Genomic DNA, 19,197 nt, shown 5'->3' on the forward strand with positions numbered 1-19,197 from the left:
CGTCCCCTCCTCGCCTAACTCTGCGGTCTGCCACTTCACGACAGGCTTCCAGGCCTGTCACGTGGGCACAGCACTCACTGCCTAAGTCCTATGGTTTGAAAGGAACTGGGGGTGGCCTCCTCTACCTCCGTCCCCCGACATTTTTTCTCTACCCATTTCCTTTCTGGATGTCGCTTGTCCCTTGCAACAACTCCTGACCTCACCCCACACCATCTAGCCCTGCATCTTTCAGGGAGACTTCCTGCTTCGTGTCTGCACGGGGAGTGGAAAGAGCGTGGGGCTGGGGCTGGGAGACCAGCGTTCTCGTCCTGGCCATGCCACTCACGAGCTGTGTGGGCTCAGGACCTCAGGAGCCTCAAGTGGAAAAAGAAGGTTGCATTAGATGTCCAGCTCTGACAGTGTATGCTTCCTCCTTGGGGCAGAAACATGTGCTTTCCCATTCCGGAGCCTGCACACGCCCTGCGGTGAAGTTCTGTTTCACGAGGGAGACCGGCTGCACAACTCATTTGCCAGGAGGAGATGATTGATAGAACCCGAAACTCATGAGCAATCTGGCCTGGTGTACTTAACTCCGGCTGCACATTAGGATCACCTGGGGACCTTTAAAAATACACGGATGCTCAGGCCCCGTCCCCAGAGAGTCAGATTCAATTGGACTGGGTGGGGCTCAGGCATCTTTATATTTTAAAAGCTCCCTAGGTGTCCCTAATGTGTGGCAAAGTTAGAACCACGGTTCTAGTGTCTTGCTGCCAGCTTTGCTGCTTGATGTCTGCTTCTCAAGACAGCAGTGTCAGTGTCACCTGGAGCTTGTTAGACATGCAGAATCTCAGGCCCTGCCCCAGACCTCCCAACCAGACTGTGCATAATAACAAGGTCCCAGGGGATTCCTAGGCTCTTTAATGTTTGAGGAGCCTAGCATTCACCCCATAAGTGGTCTTTTAGGATTCTTTCACCTGGAATATCTTACTTTATCTTAAGCGGACACAAATCCATTTTGGGTGTGATTGTGGCATCGAAAAATTTGTATCTGACATCAGTTAATATTTAACATGCAGGAGAATAGATATCACATCTGCGCTCCAACCATTTTCACTTCTCAAAAGAGCTGAGCTCCCTCTCCCCACAGGGCCTTTGCACGTGCTGTATTCGGCCTGGAGTGTTCCCCATCCTCCTTCTAGCTTCCCCCATCCTCCCTTTTACCTGGCTCACTCCCACTTAACCACAGCTGGACCTAGGGGGACTGTTTTTGTCCCAGATACATCCTTTGCTACCCTCATGTCCCATCTCATCCATCTTTCTTCCTGTCTCTCCCATTTGTTGGCATCACAGCCTACCAACGACAGCTCCCAGGGTGGCCCCCAGCAGAGTAGGGGAGGGAACCAAGTCTGGTAGTGAGGAGATCCAACTTCAAAATCTAGTTCAGCTCTTCACCTCCTTTGTCACTTCCCTCATTTTCCTCATGTTTAGGCAAGAAGAGGCCAAGAATATACCTTCTCTGTCCACCTCACTGGGGCATTGTGAGGATCAAAAGGAGTCATGGATGCTAAGATGCTTTCTAAAGTATGAAGAATCTACAAATATAAATCCTAATTATTCTTATTAGTGTTTGTGGCAGGGAGTGGATGCTGGAGGGAGCTGTGAGAATGCGGTGAGTACAAGGAGAGCACAAACCCCTGCCCCATGAGAGCAGAGAGGCATTTCTTTAACCCCCACGAGTGCTGAGCACTACTGTTGAGCAAGGCCACACTTTCCCTTTTCCCCTCCTTACTCCTCGCTCTCCCCATCTCTCCTTGGCCAAGTGGTGTCCTCCCATGTCCTCCCATGTTTTCTGCCCCACCTCCACTGGTGCCCTGCCTGCCCGTCCTGGGGTCGGGATGTCTGAGGGATGCATCTTCTAGGCGGGGACAGGACTAGAACGCTCATGTCTGTGCCATTAGAGGAGAATGGGCAGTGAGGCTGACTGGAGGGGACGGGAAGGCCTCTCTGTTCCTCCAAAACCATGCGGCCAACCACAACCTAATCTGAACGACTTGTAGGTGGGACAAGATGCAGTGCAAAAAGGTGCAGGTGCACAGAATCACTGCTTTTCTTCTTGTGCTCTTCTTTCCGGGGGGCAGGAGGGTAGCTTCTGATAGGAGTCCAGGGGCTGGAGGACACATTTTCACAGCAGAGGGGAAACCCGGGGACCTGGGTGCAAGCAGGGAAAGGGGCCCAGACAGGGCCAGAGACTGAGAAGAATTCCTCACCCCCACCCTAGCCCACACTTGCTGTAGCCTGGCCCTGCTAAGGGACACTGGTCCCTCTGAGGACTTCAATGGGGCCAGCCGGCTGGGCGCCCTGGGCCACTGGCTCCTTGTCTCTGGGGCTCAGTTGCCTCATTTGAAGATGATGAATGTGGGGCTGGGATTATCTCCGAAGTGCCCCCAGCTCTGAGCAGTAGTGCTGGGGCATTGATCTGGGCCTATAGCAGAGAGGGCAAACTGTGGGGCAGATGGCTCAGGCACACCCTCAGAGTCCCTGTGGGTTGGATTTCTTGTCTGGAGGTGGCTGTCAAGACGAGAGGGCCTTAAACAGCAGGTATAGAGCACTGGGCTGCCTGCTGAGCCCCAGCCCACCATGTGAGTGCCCATGGCCATCTCCACCAATGAGGAAACTCCGGTGCCTCCAGCGGGAAGAACAACGGGCAGGTGTCAGTCTACAGCAAGACAAGGCAGTCTCAGCTCACAGCTCTTACTTCCATATTAGAACACTTAGCACTCATAAAGAGAAGAGACGGAGTCTGTATTTTGTGGCTACCATAGGCATTTAATGTATGACACAGGCCATACCAAAATTAAGGCACGTAATTTTATACAGGACCACCTCTGAGGCAGCAAAGAGCCTGACCCAACCCCAGCAACATTTTGTCCTCCTAATGAGCGTGTAAACAGAAGGAGAATTCATGAAGTTAATGTTCTGCCTTCCTGCAGTGACATTAGCAGGCATTGATTTCTAGCTGTGATGGATGCTACTCGCAATGACTTCTGACTGAAGGGGACACTGCTGTTTGGGAGGCTGTGAGGTTTAAAACATCCTGCAATTGCCCGATGCTGCAGCAAAGCCAAACCCTGCTCTAATGGCACCTTATTTGTTAGCATAACAGGGAAATACCTGCGGATGCCTGCTGTATTCCAAACAGGCTGTGGTGGCTGGCTGGAAAACCACCGAGCACATCTGAGCCCAGAACAGATTTCTTTAGGGAGGAGGGGGTGCTGGGAGAGAGAGGGACCAACAGGAAGATAAGAGACAAAGAACAAAAAGTGCATGAGAGAGCTGTCCCATGGGGAGGGAGAAGTGGGGAATGGGGCCAGGGACTGGTCCACGGGGCTCCAACCATATGTGTAATGTTTCATTTCTCAAGACAAAATCCAAGGGCAACAGAGCATAATAGTAAGATGCGATGATGCTGGAGGTGGCATCAAGGATGTTTGTTCTATGACTCACTATTTGTCAATACATTTGGAATATTTTATAATTAAACAAAGATGTAAAAGAAAAAAGCAAGCTACAGGGCAGTTTGTGTATTAAACCACTATCTGTGCATAAAAGAGACTGCTTACAAATATTCTGACGTACGGATAGCCCATCTCTAGAAGGACTCACAGGACACAGGGGGCAGAGGTCCCCTCTGTGAGGAGACCCAGGACACTCGCACGCCTTACAGGAGAGAAACTTCTTTTCACTGTATGTTCTTTTATGCTTCTTGGATGTTGTGCTGTGTGCCTGTATTAACTAATTTTGAAAAATAATATAATTATTTCCAAAAGTTAGGAAAAGGCGAGTAGAGAAAGGAGAGGAAAACAAAAGGGGAAATGGAGGAAAAAAAGGAGGGAAGAGGGGTCGGCCCCGTTGGCTGAGTGGGTAAGTACGAGAGCTCCACTTTGGCCACCCGGGGGTTTGCCGGTTCAGATCCTGGGCGCAGACCTATGCACTGCTCATCAAGCCATGCTGTGGCAGCATCCCACATGGAAGAACTAGAATGATTTACAACTAGGATAAACAACTATGTATTGGGGCTTTGGGGAGAAAAAAAAAAGAGGAAGATTGGCAAAAGATGTCAGCTCAGGGACAATCTTCCTCACCAAAAAAAAAAAAAAAAAAAGAAAAGAGATTCATGAAATGCTGGAGCCCAGCTAGACACTCAGTGGTGAAAGTTTAGCAAAGACCTTTCGAGGCTCCCCCAGAGAGGAGCCCTTCCTGGGAGCAGCTTTCTGAGGGTGCAGCCTGGAGGAGGCTGTCTCCTGGGCTGGACAGGGTGCATGGGAAGCCCTGTACCCTCCTGCCCTGGGAGCAGCCCTGGGCCTGCTCTGCCTGGGCCCTCCTGCTGCCTCCCAACAACCCAGGAGGCCACTGCTGGGGCTGGCAGCCTGAGCAGGGAGTGGGGACAAGAGGCAGGAATGGAGGGTGATTGGGAAGGTCCAGGTTTCAGGTTCTCCTGGGGAGGAGGCACAGCCCCAGCAGGGCCCTTGGTCAGAGGGAACCCACTGGCCTGGACATGGCCTCCTTTCTGGGCACCACCTGTTGTGTGCCAGTGGAGAAGGATTTGCGCAGTGGAGCAGACTTCACTAATGTGAGATCCCAGGCCGTGTCCCTGATTGGCCCAATGCAACAGTCCTTCCCAGGAATTTTCAGACACTCAGAAATGTGCCACTCCCCCACTGCCCTCGCCCCACCCACCCACCCACCCACTCAGCCCATGACCTTCTCTTGCAGCTTCTGTTGAGAAAGAGAAGCGAAGTCAGATGTTGTGGGGCTTTTCCTTTAGAGTGGCCCGAGGCCTGCCATCTAGAGTTTAAGCTCCTTGTGGATTCGAGGCTGCTTAGGCCTCTTGAACCATTTCAGCCCCAAACTGAGCCAGGCACACAGAAGGAGCTCCAGAGGGCTTTGTTGAATTGAATTTGACCACTGAGAGCAGCTGGCTCCCTCCGGCTAAAAGCATTGCAGCCTGAATCTTCCTAGGTTTGGGTCTCTGAAGGTGAGCTTCTCTGTGGGCGGCTAGGGAAGGGAGAAGCTTCCAGCTCCTTGCCGCTGCTGGATCCCACCCTCCTTACTTACCTGGAGGATGCATCCTGGAAGGAGTGTGGACTGGAGGTCACCTGGGTCCAGGAGTTTGGTTACCACTGCCCCCAAAAAATATTGCCCAGCAAATCCAAAAAATTGTCAGGGTTGAGCCCCGGGGAATGGTGCTAGCCATCACCCACAGCAACTGCTTTCAAAGTGTTGTCCCTGGGCCTGCTGCATTAGCATCATCTGGGAGCTTATGAAAAGGCAAATCCTCCGGCCCCACCCTGTACCTGCTGAAGCAGAGTCTCCGGGGCAGACCAGCGTGCTCTGTTGACCAAGCCTGCGGGTGATCCTGATGGACAGTGGTGTTTAGGCCTGGGTTTCTCTGCTGTGCAGGAGGAAGGGAGGGCCAAGCCTGGTTTAAGGAGCTCCCTGAGTGATGCTGACTTTCCTGCTCAACCCTGGGGCGTAACTTCTCGTCTCCTATTTCACCAAGAGGACGGGATGCTCAAGCCCGGAGGTATTCTGTGTACTGTCCTGCAGCAAACTTGCAGTGAGCAGAGACCAGGTCTCAGGTCTTCTAATTCCTTTCCAGTTACTTAAGTTGTATAAATGAAAGGGACAGTGGTAGATAGCAGGGTGGTTAGTGCAGGGGAAGTTACCAATTCTGAAGGAAAGGGAACTCAGTGGAAATCTTGGAAAGCAATAGCTCAGTCCACTGAGATGTGGAGCAACCATAAACTTCCCTGCCACACCCCTGGGGCTGCTCTCAGATCAGCTGAGCTAACCGCCTTTCAGGTGCTGGAGTGGTGAAGCCCTCTGCATGTGGACAGACAATGACTAGGGAAGGCCAGCCTTGGCCATGTGGAAGCTGGAGCCTGGGCAGGTCAGCAAAACACTTGCCGTGATGGGAGGACCCTGCCTCATTTGGGAGTGGGGTTGAGGGGAGAGCTGCGTGCTGGTCCCTCTCCCCAGGTAGAGAGCCGTCTGTCTGCCTGGCATAGCCTCGCAAATGGCCTTGCTCCAGGCTGCACCCAACACTGCAGGAGCAGCAAGGACAGCTGGGAATTGTGCTTCCTTCCCAGCATCAGCACCAGAGGAGCTGGCCTGGGGCACCTGTCAAGGGGATCAACGTTTGGAGGCCCGTGTTATAACGTGAGCCAAGGTGGAAACAGAAAAAAAACCCACCTGGGAATGGGGACTGGAGGGCGGAGGAGGGTGTGCAGGATTAATTTAATTAAGTCCTGCTTTGGGGACCAGGCTAAATTTAGCAGCTGCTGGTTTGATTCCTTCCCTGCAACTCCCTCCCATCTGCCCATTGTGCCTCCTGCAGGTGATTAATTCAGAATTCCGGGCTGGAATGTGCGGCCCGCACCTGCTGATTGCTTAGTCCCTTTCCAGCCTCTGCAAACGTTCTCTCCCAGGGTCCCAGGGGACGGTGCATTCTGAAACACCAGGGCAACTTGCTCATCCTTCTCCAGGGAGATAAACACTTGCTCCTGCCTAATGACTCCTGTGGTAGCCGCAGCACCTTGCCGAGAAAGCACGGCCACCGTGGGCCTGGATCTCTAGCTGGCTTCATTTCATTGTTCTCAGGGGACTTAAAAAAAGGTTGATAAATCGTAGTAGTGTTCTGGACTGAATGACTGATCCTGCTGGACCTTCCTGCCTACATTTCACAGGAAATAGATGAGAGGTTCTTTTGCTCCAATTTTTCTCCCAGTTCCACACTTTTTCCCTTTGATGATTCCTACTTTGTCTTTTCAATCTTTGGACTGTTTTTTTCTCCTGATTACCGTCCTCTTTCTTTGAGGGCCATTGGGAAGTTCGTTCATATCTCCACCAGATTGAAACTGTCAAAAAAAGAGGGAGAGGAGATGGCAGATGATGTGAATAATAGGAACAGCAAGTGATGCTTTACAGTTTAGAGCGTTCGTTTATTCATTTATCAAATCTTTACAGAGGGTCTACAGACATTGGGCTAACACAGAAGCTGCAATCCTGAGCGAGACGCAGTTCCTACCCTGAGAGAGCTGGCCGTCTAGTGAGGTTAGACTCGAGTAAAGTCAGTTGAGCTGGCTGATGTTCAGCACAGCGCCTGCCACTGAGCGAGGGATCAATAATTAGCGCTAGTCCTAGTAGTTGCGGTAGATTTCAGTGCTTCATGCCAGGAGCCTGGCTCCCTGGGTGAAATCATGAAAGAGCTCCCTTTTTCTCCCTTTACAGTCTTTCATACCACTTCTTGGGCTCTTCTTTCCAGTCCCTGTATCAAATCTTGGGCAGATCCCTTAGCTCTTCTAGTCACACCCAGGTATTAATGAACAGCTTCATTTTTAGGTATTGAAAGTCCAGGCCAGTTTAAAACCCAAAGCTCAGTCTCTCATCCCGTTTTCAGGTCTAGGTCCCTGCCCAGGTTTGGAATCTGCAGAAGAGCATGGGCATGGACGGCATCTTTTCTCTCTGCTTGCCCCTCTTCCCTCCTGCCAGCTGCTGTTTCTGGCCTCTCCAAGGTCAGGTGCAGGAGGGGAGGGTTAGAAGAATAAAGCAGAGTCCTGTAGCTGATTCTGGTGTAAAGCTGAGCCCCTCTGGGAGGCAGGTGCCTCGATACAGTCTGTTTCCCTCCTGGCGGGTTTTGGGGGGCCTGGGTAGCTTGGAGCTTAGAGACGCAGAGGCTCATAGTGAAAAGCTTCGGAGTCAGACGGGCCCAGTTCTAAACCTCACTCTATCCTCACTAGTGGTATGACCTTGGACAAATGACTTAACCTCTCCATTCCTCAGTTTTCCCCACCATAGGATGGGGCGGTAGAGCTGGCTCCCGCAGGAGTTGTGGACATCCATGATAACGTCTGGGCCGTGACCGAGACGTTGTGGGTGCTTAATGGGTGGCAGCAAGTTTTCAAAGGCTGCGTCTTCTATTAGATGAAGTCTGGCATCCTCTGTGGTGTGAGTTGGCCCCTCTTCCAGACTCCAGCAGGCTTGAGCAATCTCCCTGACTGCTGCTTTCCCTTCCCAGACCCTGCTTACCCCCACAGTGGCACCACTCCTTAGTCAAGAGCACTGGAAAATCATTTTGACTGCAGTGATCATAATGGCTGTGGTTATGGAACGGGGCAATATTTTGATTAGTTATAGGTCTATGAATATAAATGATTTTAAAGCACTTTCCAAATTTGTAATGCCACATAAACGTTAAGATGATTTTCCTAACCACCAGGTCCAGATGCCGCCCATCCCAGGGAATGAGGAGGCTGAGCGTTTTGGGAGCATGGGTCTCATCCAGCTTTCTCCTTTGGTGCTTTCTTTGGGGCTGTTGCCAACTTACGGCTTCTGAGTTTCCCTTGGATTTTAATCCCCCGGGGGAAGAAGCCTTTTTATGGGAATAGCTTCTCTGGTTCATTGAATCCAGGCCAAGTGAACAGAGGAAGATTCAAATGTCTTTCCTTTTCCATCCTCGGAGGTGTAGCTCCCCAGCCTGCCACGCCACCTTCCCTGAGTTTGTGGGACCACCTAGAAGTCAAGATGACAGGAGCTGGGGTAAGAGGTGCCCATTTCTATAAAAGTTTGGCTAATTCATGGGGCTGGCCCGGTGGTACAGCTGTTAAGTTTGCACATTCTGCTTCTGTGGCCCGGGGTTTGCCAGTTCGGATCCTGGGTGCAGACATTGTACTGCTTGGCAAGCAATGCTGTGGCAGGTGTCCCACATATAAAGTAGAGGAAGATGGGCATGGCTGTTAGCTCGGGGCCAGTCTTCCCCAGCAAAAAGAGGAGGATTGGCAGCAGATGTTAGCTCAGGGCTAATCTTCCTCAAAGAAAAAAAAAGTTTGGCTAATTCATGGTCTAAGGTGGCTCAGACTCCCTGTTTACAAGCAAGACTCCTTAGCCAAACCCTCTAACTAGCAGTGGTATGTTCTTACTGGAGGTGGCCAGCACACCGAACCGAGGCTCCTTTCTATTTTGTCCTGAAAGCAGAAAGTTCTGTAGAGACTCTTCTAGCATCTAGGGAGGTGGTGCCAGGAAGCCCATGTCTTTGACTTTGCAAACAGATAAATGTTGCTTGTGGGGCCTCACATTTTAGAGTGCCCGGAGAATGTTTTTTTCACAATGTCTAGGAAGTGATAAGCACTTGATATGTTGGCTTGGGCCAAGAATTTTGACCTCCAGCCACTGTCTTTCCAGGCACCTATGTGGAGAAGGAGGAGGGCACCCCCTGGCAAGGGAGGTGGCAGGGGAGGGGTTTCAGAACCCAGTGGTACCCAAGCCTGCTTTTGCCCAGGCCCTCCTGGCAGCAGCAGCCCCCTGGAGCATGGGGGAAGAGGGTGTCTAATCAGACAAACACTGCCCCAGGTGAGATGATGGGGCCTGTTTTCTCTCAGCAGGGGAGAGCATGCAAGCCCAGGAGATGCGGGCCTGGGCACGAGCTGACAAATTGTCCAGCTTGGAGCACATTCTTTTTCTTTGTCCAACAATAGGCCCTGTTACCTGCCCAGGGAAGGAAGCACAAGCTGTCCCCTAGCTGTCCCCTAGTTCTTCCCTGGTGCTCCTAATGACTCTCAAAATACCCGAGGGGAGCACTTCTGCTCAGCAACCCGAGATAATTAGGGTCTGCCCTGAGCAAGGGAATCAGGCAGCAGGACACGCTCTCCTCTGGCTTGAAGGTTGCAAACCCCTTCCACCCGCAGAAGCCAGCACTCACCTCCTCCCTCCCACAGAGGCTTATTACCCTCAGGAGCTTGGACAGCCCAACGGGAGCACCCCGAGTGTGGCTGGGGCCCTTACGAGGAGCAAGGTAGGACTGATTTCCCCAGGGCCCTGGCACCACAGCCTTTGGCCCTCAGAGCCCACAGCCCCAGCCCCAACCCACAAGTGTGGCATGGGGTGGCATGGGGTGGCATGGAGCCATCCACGGTCCTGTGGATGGTTTAGGCCTCTTTCCTCCCCTTTGTGAAAATACTAATAGCTATCATTTCTTGAGCACCTGCTACTTGCTAAATTCTCTAAATAAATGATCTCTTTGAAAGCACACAACCTCATAAGGAAGGTACCAGCATAACTATTATAACTCTATTTTAACAAGTGTGGAAACAGAGCCTTAGCAAGATTAGATGACCAAAGCACCTAAAATATCCATCCATATTGCTACATAGACACAAAGTTCACTTATTTTAGTTGCTATATGGTATTCCATTGTATGAATATCCACATTGTATCTATCTTTGGTGGTAAGTACTATGGTTAGTATGCACCCTTCTAGGATTTTTCTATGCCAAAACATACACCTATGTCCACATAAGGCCTAAAGGTCCCTATCTATGTGCCCTAGAATGTAAGATCCGTGTAGATAGCATTTCTTGGTATTTTTTTAATCACTATTGTATCCTCAGCACTTAAAAGCATGCCTGGCACATAGTAAGTACCCAAGAAACATTTGTTGAATGAAAGTATATGTAAATGCATAATTAGGTTTTGCAGAGTTTTAAAAATTGTATTCTATTTTCTGTAGGTGCTTGATTTTCTTTGCTTAACCGATTGCCTTTCCATGTCAGTACATGTAGCTCTGTCTCATTCTTTTTCATTGCTGCATAATATTCCGCAGATCATCAAACGATTCTCTTGTTGATGGACATTTAGATTACATCTAATTCTTTTGCCGTTACAACATTGTGATGTTGCCTTGAACTTGTCTCCAGGCACACACATGTGGGAGGCTAGAAATGAACTATGTACCTAGAAGTGAATTTGCTGGGTCTTAGGAGACATATGTCTTTATTTAATTATTCTTATATCACCCAATGGCTCTCCAGTATTTTTTTTAAAAAACCTATTTACACTCCCAGTAACAGTGTGTGAGCATTGCCACTTATCCTCATTGGTGCCTGGTACTACGGGATGCATGGGAAGTGACGTCACATTGTCTTGATTGGCCAGTGAAGTTCAATTAGCAGTTTCCACTTTTTGATTTCAATAGATGTTAATTCTGTCCAATATCAAATGATATCTATTTTGGAAAATGCTTCTTTTTTTCAGGTATGTAGTCATACAATTGATGTACATATTGATCTTATAACTAGCAACCTTCCTATTCTTATTAATGCTAATGCGTTGCTATAAATTCTTTTAGGTCTATAGAAAGTTATGTCATATTCAAACAATGATAGTTTCATTTCTTCCTTTCCAATTTGTATATCCTTTATTTCTTTTTCTTGCCTTAATGTACTAGCAAGGTGTGCCCAGTATAGAGTTGAATGGAGGTAGAGATGACAGACAGCCTTGTGTTGCTCCCAGTTTTAACAGGAATGTTCCCAGTATGTCACATTGAGCATCACAGAGTGTTGAGATGAAACTCATCAGGTTGCAGAAGCTTCATTCAAGCTTTAGCCTCCTAAGAGTTTATCAGGAGTAACTGTTATGTTTTGTCACATGCTTTTCCCTCCTGTTCTGAGATGATTGTATGGTTAGTCTCCTTTAATCCATTACTCTGGTAAATTACACTTGCAGATTTTCTAATGCTTACCTAATTTTTCCAATTCCTTGGAAAAATTCAACTTGAAAATGACATATAGGATCTTTAAAAAATGTATCTCTGTATTTGGTTTATCAGCTATTTTTCAGCTTCTTTGAATGTTTATTACTTTCCTCCTCTGAAGTTTTTATCAACCTGACAAAATGGATTACAAAGTAGCCTTTCTTTTCTTATGCTTTGCGAGGATTATATATAAGATGAAATGGTTTACTCATTGCCTGTCTGATAGAACTTGCCTGTTAAAACCATCTGGGCCTCTTGTTTTCTTTGTGGGAAGATTTTAAAGTACTTATTCAATGTATTTACTGATTATAAGAATCATCAGATTTTCTATTTGTTTTAGAATCCGTTTTTGTAAATTATTTTCCTCTAGGAATTTGTCCATTTTACTTAAATTTTCAGGTATATTGGCCTAAATTTCTTCCTGTTATTTTCTTATGATCTTTTAAATCATTATAGTATTTGAAGTTAGCTTCCCTCACTTTCTTTCTTTGATCATTTTCTTCTCCTCCCTCTTTCTTTAATCAGTTTCACCAGAGGCTAGTCTTTTGAAGAGATGTCTATTTGCTTTGTTAATTTTCTTTATTGTATCTTTATTTTCTGTTTTGTTAATTTTTTCTTTTTATATTTCTCTCTATATATTCTTTGGTTTTATTCTACCAATTTTTTTTCTAATTTAGTTCATTTTTAATTAACTTCTTTTTATAATATAAGAATTAAAGGCTATAAATTTCCCTCTACATACTGCTTTATCTGCATCTCACAAGTTTATAGATAGTATTTTCATTATCATTCAGTTCTAAGTATTTAAAAACTTTTGTGATGATTTTGTCTTCAATTAGTGTTTTTAAATTTACAAATATAATTTTTGTTTCTATTAGTTTTTTAGTTATCTTTTGTTACTGATTTCTAATTTAATGACACTAAGATCAGGGAACATGGACTGTGTCATTCTTTAGGATTATTTGAAACTGCTTTATGTCTTCTCAGTTTTTAAAATTATTCTATGTGAGCTAAAGAATATGTATTCTCTAATTTAGGGTGCAAGGCTTTGCATTAAATCAAACTTATTAATTATTCAAAGTTAAAAACTTCTATATCCTTGCTTATTGTATGTTTGATCTATCAATTACTGTGAAAAGAGTTTTAAAATTTCCCACTCTAATGCTGTGTTTGGGCCATTTCTCCATGTTCTTTTATTAAGTTTTTCTTTGCCTGTTTTGAGGGTGTTTTATTAAGTACATACAAGTTTAGACATATTATATTTTCCTGGTGAGTTGAACATTTGATCATTGTATAGTTACCTGTTCATCTTTCAGAAGTACCTTATTGACATATTTGTTGGTGGTGATCTCTCTCATTTTCAGCCTTTCTGATAATGTCTTCATTTCACCCTCATTCTTTAAAGATAATTTTTCTGGGTACACAATTCTAGGGTGTCAGTTCTTTCAGCACTTTGAGGATGTTTTCTACTATCTTCATTCTATTGTTTTATTTCTGGTTGCCATCTTGGATACAGCTGACAAAGAATTAATGCACAACCTTCCCCTCCCCCTGACATATACACACAGACACACACTTGACCTTAATGTCCTGTACCAGGATGGCCAGCATAACAACAGCCTCTACCCAACAAGATATTTGAGGCTGGGATTCAAACCAAGAGACAGTCTGAAATTCTGAGCATAGTGGGAGCTGAAGCCAAAAGCCTCACAAGCATGGAGACCTGATATGGGGTAAAATGAATATGAACTGAGATTCTAAAGCCCTCAAGGGGAGGGGAGCTCAGGCCTGGGTCCATGTGTTTAGGAAACTAATGGCCTACTCCCAGGAGTCATGAAGGACAGTTTCTTCTTGAAAATGAGAACCATGAACATTTACTCATCAACCTGGGGAATCCACAAAGAAATGTGCCCTCTTCCAAGGGCTAGGAGTGAGAAACAAACAAACAAAAAACCCAAAAACAAAATTTTCCCATGAGGAAATGGAACCCCAAGCTGATATCATACCCAAAACAGATTAAACTCTCCTATTATGGAGAGAAACCTTCTTTTAAAAAAATAATTTTTAAAAAAAATGACAAAATTCAGGTATATGCTTTTTATAAGATATTGTACATATATACAATTTAATGACAGGAAAAGATTGAAAGCCAAGGGTTGGAAGAGGATGTACTATGCAGATACTAAAAAAAATTGGTGTTACAATGTTAATAAACATGTAAAAAGTAAGGAGAGAAGCATAAATAGAGAAAGAGGATCATTGCTTAATGACAGAAGGCATAGTCCACTAGCACATGTAATAATCACAAATCTTTATGTGCCTAACAACATAGTCTCAAATAAGGCAAGCACAAATTTGAGGAACTGCAAGGAGAAAAGGACAAATCCACAATTACTGTAGGAGATTGTAGAAACAGGCAAATCAAGGAGATACAAACTTGTAAGGCTATAAAAGATTCAAACAAGACAAATAACAAACATAAGCCAATGGGTCTATTTATAACCCTGCACCCTAAAAATGGAAACTATGCCTTCTTTTCAGGCATACATTTATAGAAACTGAGCACAGACAAGGCCACTAAGGAAATCTCAGCAAATGCCAAAAAAACTAACATCACGCAGACCACATTCTCTACCATCATGCAATACAACTAGAATTCAATAATAAAAAGGACTTCCCTCTGTCTTTAATTGCTAGTCACTCTATCATGGATGGTGGCACCAAGAGCAAGGCTCAAGGAGGGGTGGAGTAACCTTGAGGCAGGAGGAAGCCTGGGGGGCATGATGTTTCTTAAAAGAACTGGAGAGAATGTGCGCGCCCCTTTTGTTCATGACATGAAGGATAACCTTATCATGGTATTCATAGCCTACATCTTCAGAGCATTCTTGGTAGAGTCTCGATTGCAGCTGACTACATTAGGGTGAGGTAGCCAGGACTGCTGTTATTATATCACTTTACGGATGAAGGAACTGATGATTAGGGAGAGGAGCTCAACTACCAAGGTGCTGACAAAAATTTAAATGGTGGAGCTGAGACTGAATTCATGTATTTTGACTTCAAATTGGTTGCTCTTCCCATTGCATCAGCTGTGAATAATTCACATTCAACTTCATGTCTGATTAGACAAAGGTTCTTGGGAGCGGACCCTCAGCCATATTGATTACTATCTTCAGTGCCTGGCAAGGCAAGATTTCAGTACATATTTGTTGAATGGATGCTGAATTAAGTTATTAATTTCTGCGTGTGTATTTGCATTTATTTATTTCTAAATAACTCTCTTCTCATGTGATGCATGTTCATTGTCGAGAATTTGGGAAAAACAGAAAGTCGAAAGGAGAAATTAAAATCTCCCGTAATCCTCTCATTAAATATTTTATAAAACATATTTTAGTGGCTGCACAATAAATATACACATGTTCAACATTTAGGTTATTTCAAAACTTTCCCTATTATAAATAATTTTTGACAACTACCACTGCGCACTCTCATTGTTTCCTGAAGATAAATTCCTAGAGCTGGAATTACTAGGTCAAAGGATATGAAGTTTTTAAAGGTTTTGATAAATATTGCCAGATTCCTTTCCTTAAAGCTGTGCTTATTTGCATTCCCCTATGTAAGAAGGCATCAATTTCTGTGCACCCTCATCAATACTGGGTTTTTTTTTTCTTTTTCTTTTTTTAAGGTAAACTTTTTATTGAAGTATTACATACATAGAAAAGTGCAGATATCCTAGGTGCATGGCTCAATAAATTTTCACACAGGGAATATACTCTTGAACTTAGCATTTAGATCATGACATAGACTATTATCAGCATCCCAGAAGCCACCTTCCGGTCATTGTCATGTTCCCAAGGGGAACCACTGTCCTTTTAACATCACAGCTTAGTCCTGACTGTGTTTGAACTTTAGATAAATGGAATCATGTAGTATTACTCTTTGGTGTCTGACTTATTTCACTCAATATTAAGCTTGGGAATTCATCCCTATTGCTATGTGTAGTTGTAATTTGTGCATTCTCATTTCTGTATTGCATTTCATTATGTGAATGTACCATAATTCATCTGTCCTCTTGTAGATAGGCATTTGGATAATTTCTAGGTTGGGACTATTACAACCAGGGCTGCCATGATCATTCTTGTACATGTCTTCTGGTGAAACATTGTAGGCATTTCTGTTGGCTCTATACCCAGGACTGAAATTGCTGGGTCACACCATCAACTATTTTTAATTTTAAAAAAATTGCCTAGTAAAGCTAATGCTTAAATCAATGAATAATAGCTAATTGGGAATTTCAGACCATCTTGGTGTTGGATGTTAGTTGGGCCTGGGGTCCTTCCCTGGATTTCTCATATCATATCTTGTTGGGACTGCTGGCCCAAATATGTGTAACCCTGTGAATACATAGACCTTTGTGTTTAGGGTTCATATATAGAAAGGGCGACATTTGTAAATATGTCAGTAAATGTGGTCAGATTTGGGGGTGGAGCTAGTCAGGTAGTTATGCATGTGACTGTGAATAGGAATTGGGGGGTCCCTTTTGGGGACCTTTTTTCCCCAGGTATGTTCAGATGGATTGGAGCAGATTGTATAGGGCATGAGCAGCCAGGCTAAAATGTTGGGGAGTTTATTCTGTAGGCAATGGATTGTCATAGAATGCTTTTGAGCACATTAGTACTTTCATGGAAGCAACGTTTTAGAAGCAGAAGGGAAGATAGCCAGAATCCAATTAATGCTGCATGGAACAACACTGGCAGAGGAACTGTAGGACTCCAGGGAGGGGAGCATAGTACCCTTGCCTATGGGGAGGTTGCAGAAGCTTCTGAACCTCCTGGGGCCACGCTGCAGTGTGCTGCCACTTTCTCTGGCCCCCACTGTGCCTTTCCTGCCCAAACTGCCTTCTCTGGCACCCGCCGGCCCCAGCAGTCTCCGTAAGTGCTCCTCCTCTGTCCTCCTGCTGCACTACAGCAGGATGTGAGCTCTTTGGGGCAGGACTTGTGTCTCCTGTTTACCACCCTATTCCCAGCACCTAGCACAGCGCCTGGCACATGGTGGATGCTCAATAAACGTTTGCGGACCAATGAATGTTCTTTTGTATCATGCCCGATTTCCCCTCTCTGCCAACCCCTTTCAGTCAACTCCCATCTGCTTGTCTTTCGGTCCTGGCTTGCCCCTAGCCACCGACTTGTGATTTCCCTGGTTTCTTTTCTTCCAGGCTCTCAAACCCTGTGTACAAGTGAGGGTATCCAGGCAAACTCAGTGCAGAGGCAGGTCCAACACTTCCCCTCCAGGAGTTGATCTCTCCCCTCCGCCTTACTTCTGTGGACGTGGGCCTGGGTCAACATCCCACAGGGCCCAACCCTCAAGATGCCCGTGTTTTGTGCTGCCCCCATTCATGAGGCTACAGTGGGGAAGCTGCCTGAGGCTCAGGACTGAGGGTACCTTCATTTTAGCAGCAGCCAAGTGCAGGTCATTTGTGGAGAGTTGCCCCTTGTCTCACCGCCACCTCCTACAAAAGCCAGGAGCTCTGCTATGGGAAGACAGAACCATACCAGGCCTCATGAGGTCCTTTCTCTTCCTTTTGTTGAGGTGCTTTTTTTCCCCAGTGAAGCTTGGGCATGATTCACAGGCGATAAAAGCTGCCATGTCTTGCTGGATCCGCCTGCAGCCAAATATGAGGGGACGCCAGCCCCACCTGAAGCTTGTGCAGAATGAGCATGGCCTCGTTTTCCTTTCTGTTTTTTGCCATGTTGACCATGAAGTGACTGCGGGGAGGCAGGGAGCCTGAAGCATCCAGGCAGGCGGGTCTGCCAGCCCATCACTTCAGACTGGAGAGGGACCAAGGCTTGTGAGTACTGGATGTACCGGATTTCCTTTTAGGGCATTCTTTTTTAACAGTGGAGCAGGAGCAGCTCGCTCGCAGAACAGTCAGTGGTCTGTGTTGTGAGGACGGGGGTGGGCAGAGGCACCAGCTCCATGGGGCTGCCCTCCCAGGCCTGGGATAGGTCCACACTGTGGATTTCTTCCCTCTGAACACACGTGACACCCGCGAGACAGTGTGCCAGCAACTGATTCCCCCTCCAGGCAGATTTAAGGGCTCTGCCAGTCTCAAATCAATTTTCACTGTCCCCAGCAAGATTCTCCAGTTGATGAATTTAAAAAACAAAACAGAAACAAAATAAAACCAAAACCCATTACAGTCCTTCAGGGGACAGCCTGTGAGGAACTAGTTGACAGCAGAGAGTAGTTGGTTGGTTTTTCAGGTAACTATTGCTACATAGCTAACCATCCCCAGAGGCAGTGGCTTGAAGCAACCATTTGCTCTCCATCATGTGGGTCAGGAATTCGGGCAAGACTCTGTGGATATGGCTTTTCTCTCTTCCATTTGGGTCACTCAGCTGGAGCTGGAGGACCCAAGATGGCGCCACTCCCCTGTCGCGAACTTTGGTGCTGCTCTTGGCTGGAGCCTCAAGTCTTCTCCACATGGCCTAGTCCTCTTCTCAAGGCTCTTCTTTCTCTGGGACCTCTCTCTCCTGTGACCTGTCTCAGTAGCAGAACAGCCTGACTTCTTTACATGGTGGCTGGGACCTGCCTCTACAAAAGTGGGAGCCGCAAGGCCACTTCAAGCCCAGAATGTCTCTTCTGCCACATTCTACTAGTCGGTCAAAACAAATCACATGGCTAGTCCATATTAAGGGGAAGAGAAATACCACCCACCTCTTAATGGGAGGTTGTCATTGCCATCTTTGGAAATAATCTATCACAGGGAGATACCGAAAGTGAATGTTTTCTATAGCCATTATCACATCTGAGCCCATATTCCTTACCCTGCCCTGCTCCTGTTCCACGCCACCCCCGGTGTCCTAAAGGAGAAGATGCTGTTACCTGGCAGAAAGGAGGTTGATTTAAAAAAAACCTTGTGTGCTATTTTTGTGGTTATAAATTATGAGTTCTAGACCTCTGTTGTTTGTTATAAACTAAAATATCTGTCTACAAATTTAGCGCTCAAGGGAATTCTTTTTGATTTCTGTTGAAGGAACCTCCAAGGTTGTCATGAGGCAGGGCTGAACCAAGGTCCTCCTCTCCCCCATTCAGGTGTGTCCTCACCAGCCAGTGTTGAACTTAATTATGCAGCTGTAAAACTTGCACCTCACACGTTTGTTAAACAGCTTATTAGGAGTTCTAGCCTTCCTTGGAACAGCAGTGAATTTTAAATCCTCAAAATGTAGGTAGAATAGCTATTTATTTTGCACTTTTATTTGGGACAGAAAATCTTAAACTTGGGAACACACCTCCAGCCCTGTTGTGGCCATTTACATAGTTGGAAATGAGAATCTGAATGAGCAGGGCTGTTTTTCATGAGGTACAGGAAGAATTTTCACAATATGAGAACTCCTGAAGTCACCTGGGGTTATAGAAATCGGAGGTCTTTTTATCGTCCTGGATCCTATGCCTCATCGTGGTTGTTGCTGTTTTTGTCATCTTCCCTGCCTTCTTCCAGCTCCCTAAGTCCCGTCTGTCCTTCTTTCCTCCCTCTTCCATTTCCTGAGTCCATTTCCAGGATCCCATACCTAAGATGTTTCCGAAAGCAAATTTCCAAAATCAGATTTGCCTTTGCGGAGAGAAAACAGGTC

At 46.2% G+C, this 19,197-nt stretch overlaps 1 protein-coding gene across 3 annotated transcripts in view; it reads left to right on the plus strand.

The window, feature by feature from the left end:
* ZBTB7C (zinc finger and BTB domain containing 7C) overlaps positions 1-19,197 on the plus strand; it is a 347,966-nt gene that overhangs the window by 101,858 nt on the left and 226,911 nt on the right. The window lies entirely within an intron of this gene.

This window comes from Equus quagga, chromosome 9, assembly GCF_021613505.1.
Source record: "Equus quagga isolate Etosha38 chromosome 9, UCLA_HA_Equagga_1.0, whole genome shotgun sequence".
Classification (NCBI taxonomy): domain Eukaryota; kingdom Metazoa; phylum Chordata; class Mammalia; order Perissodactyla; family Equidae; genus Equus; species Equus quagga.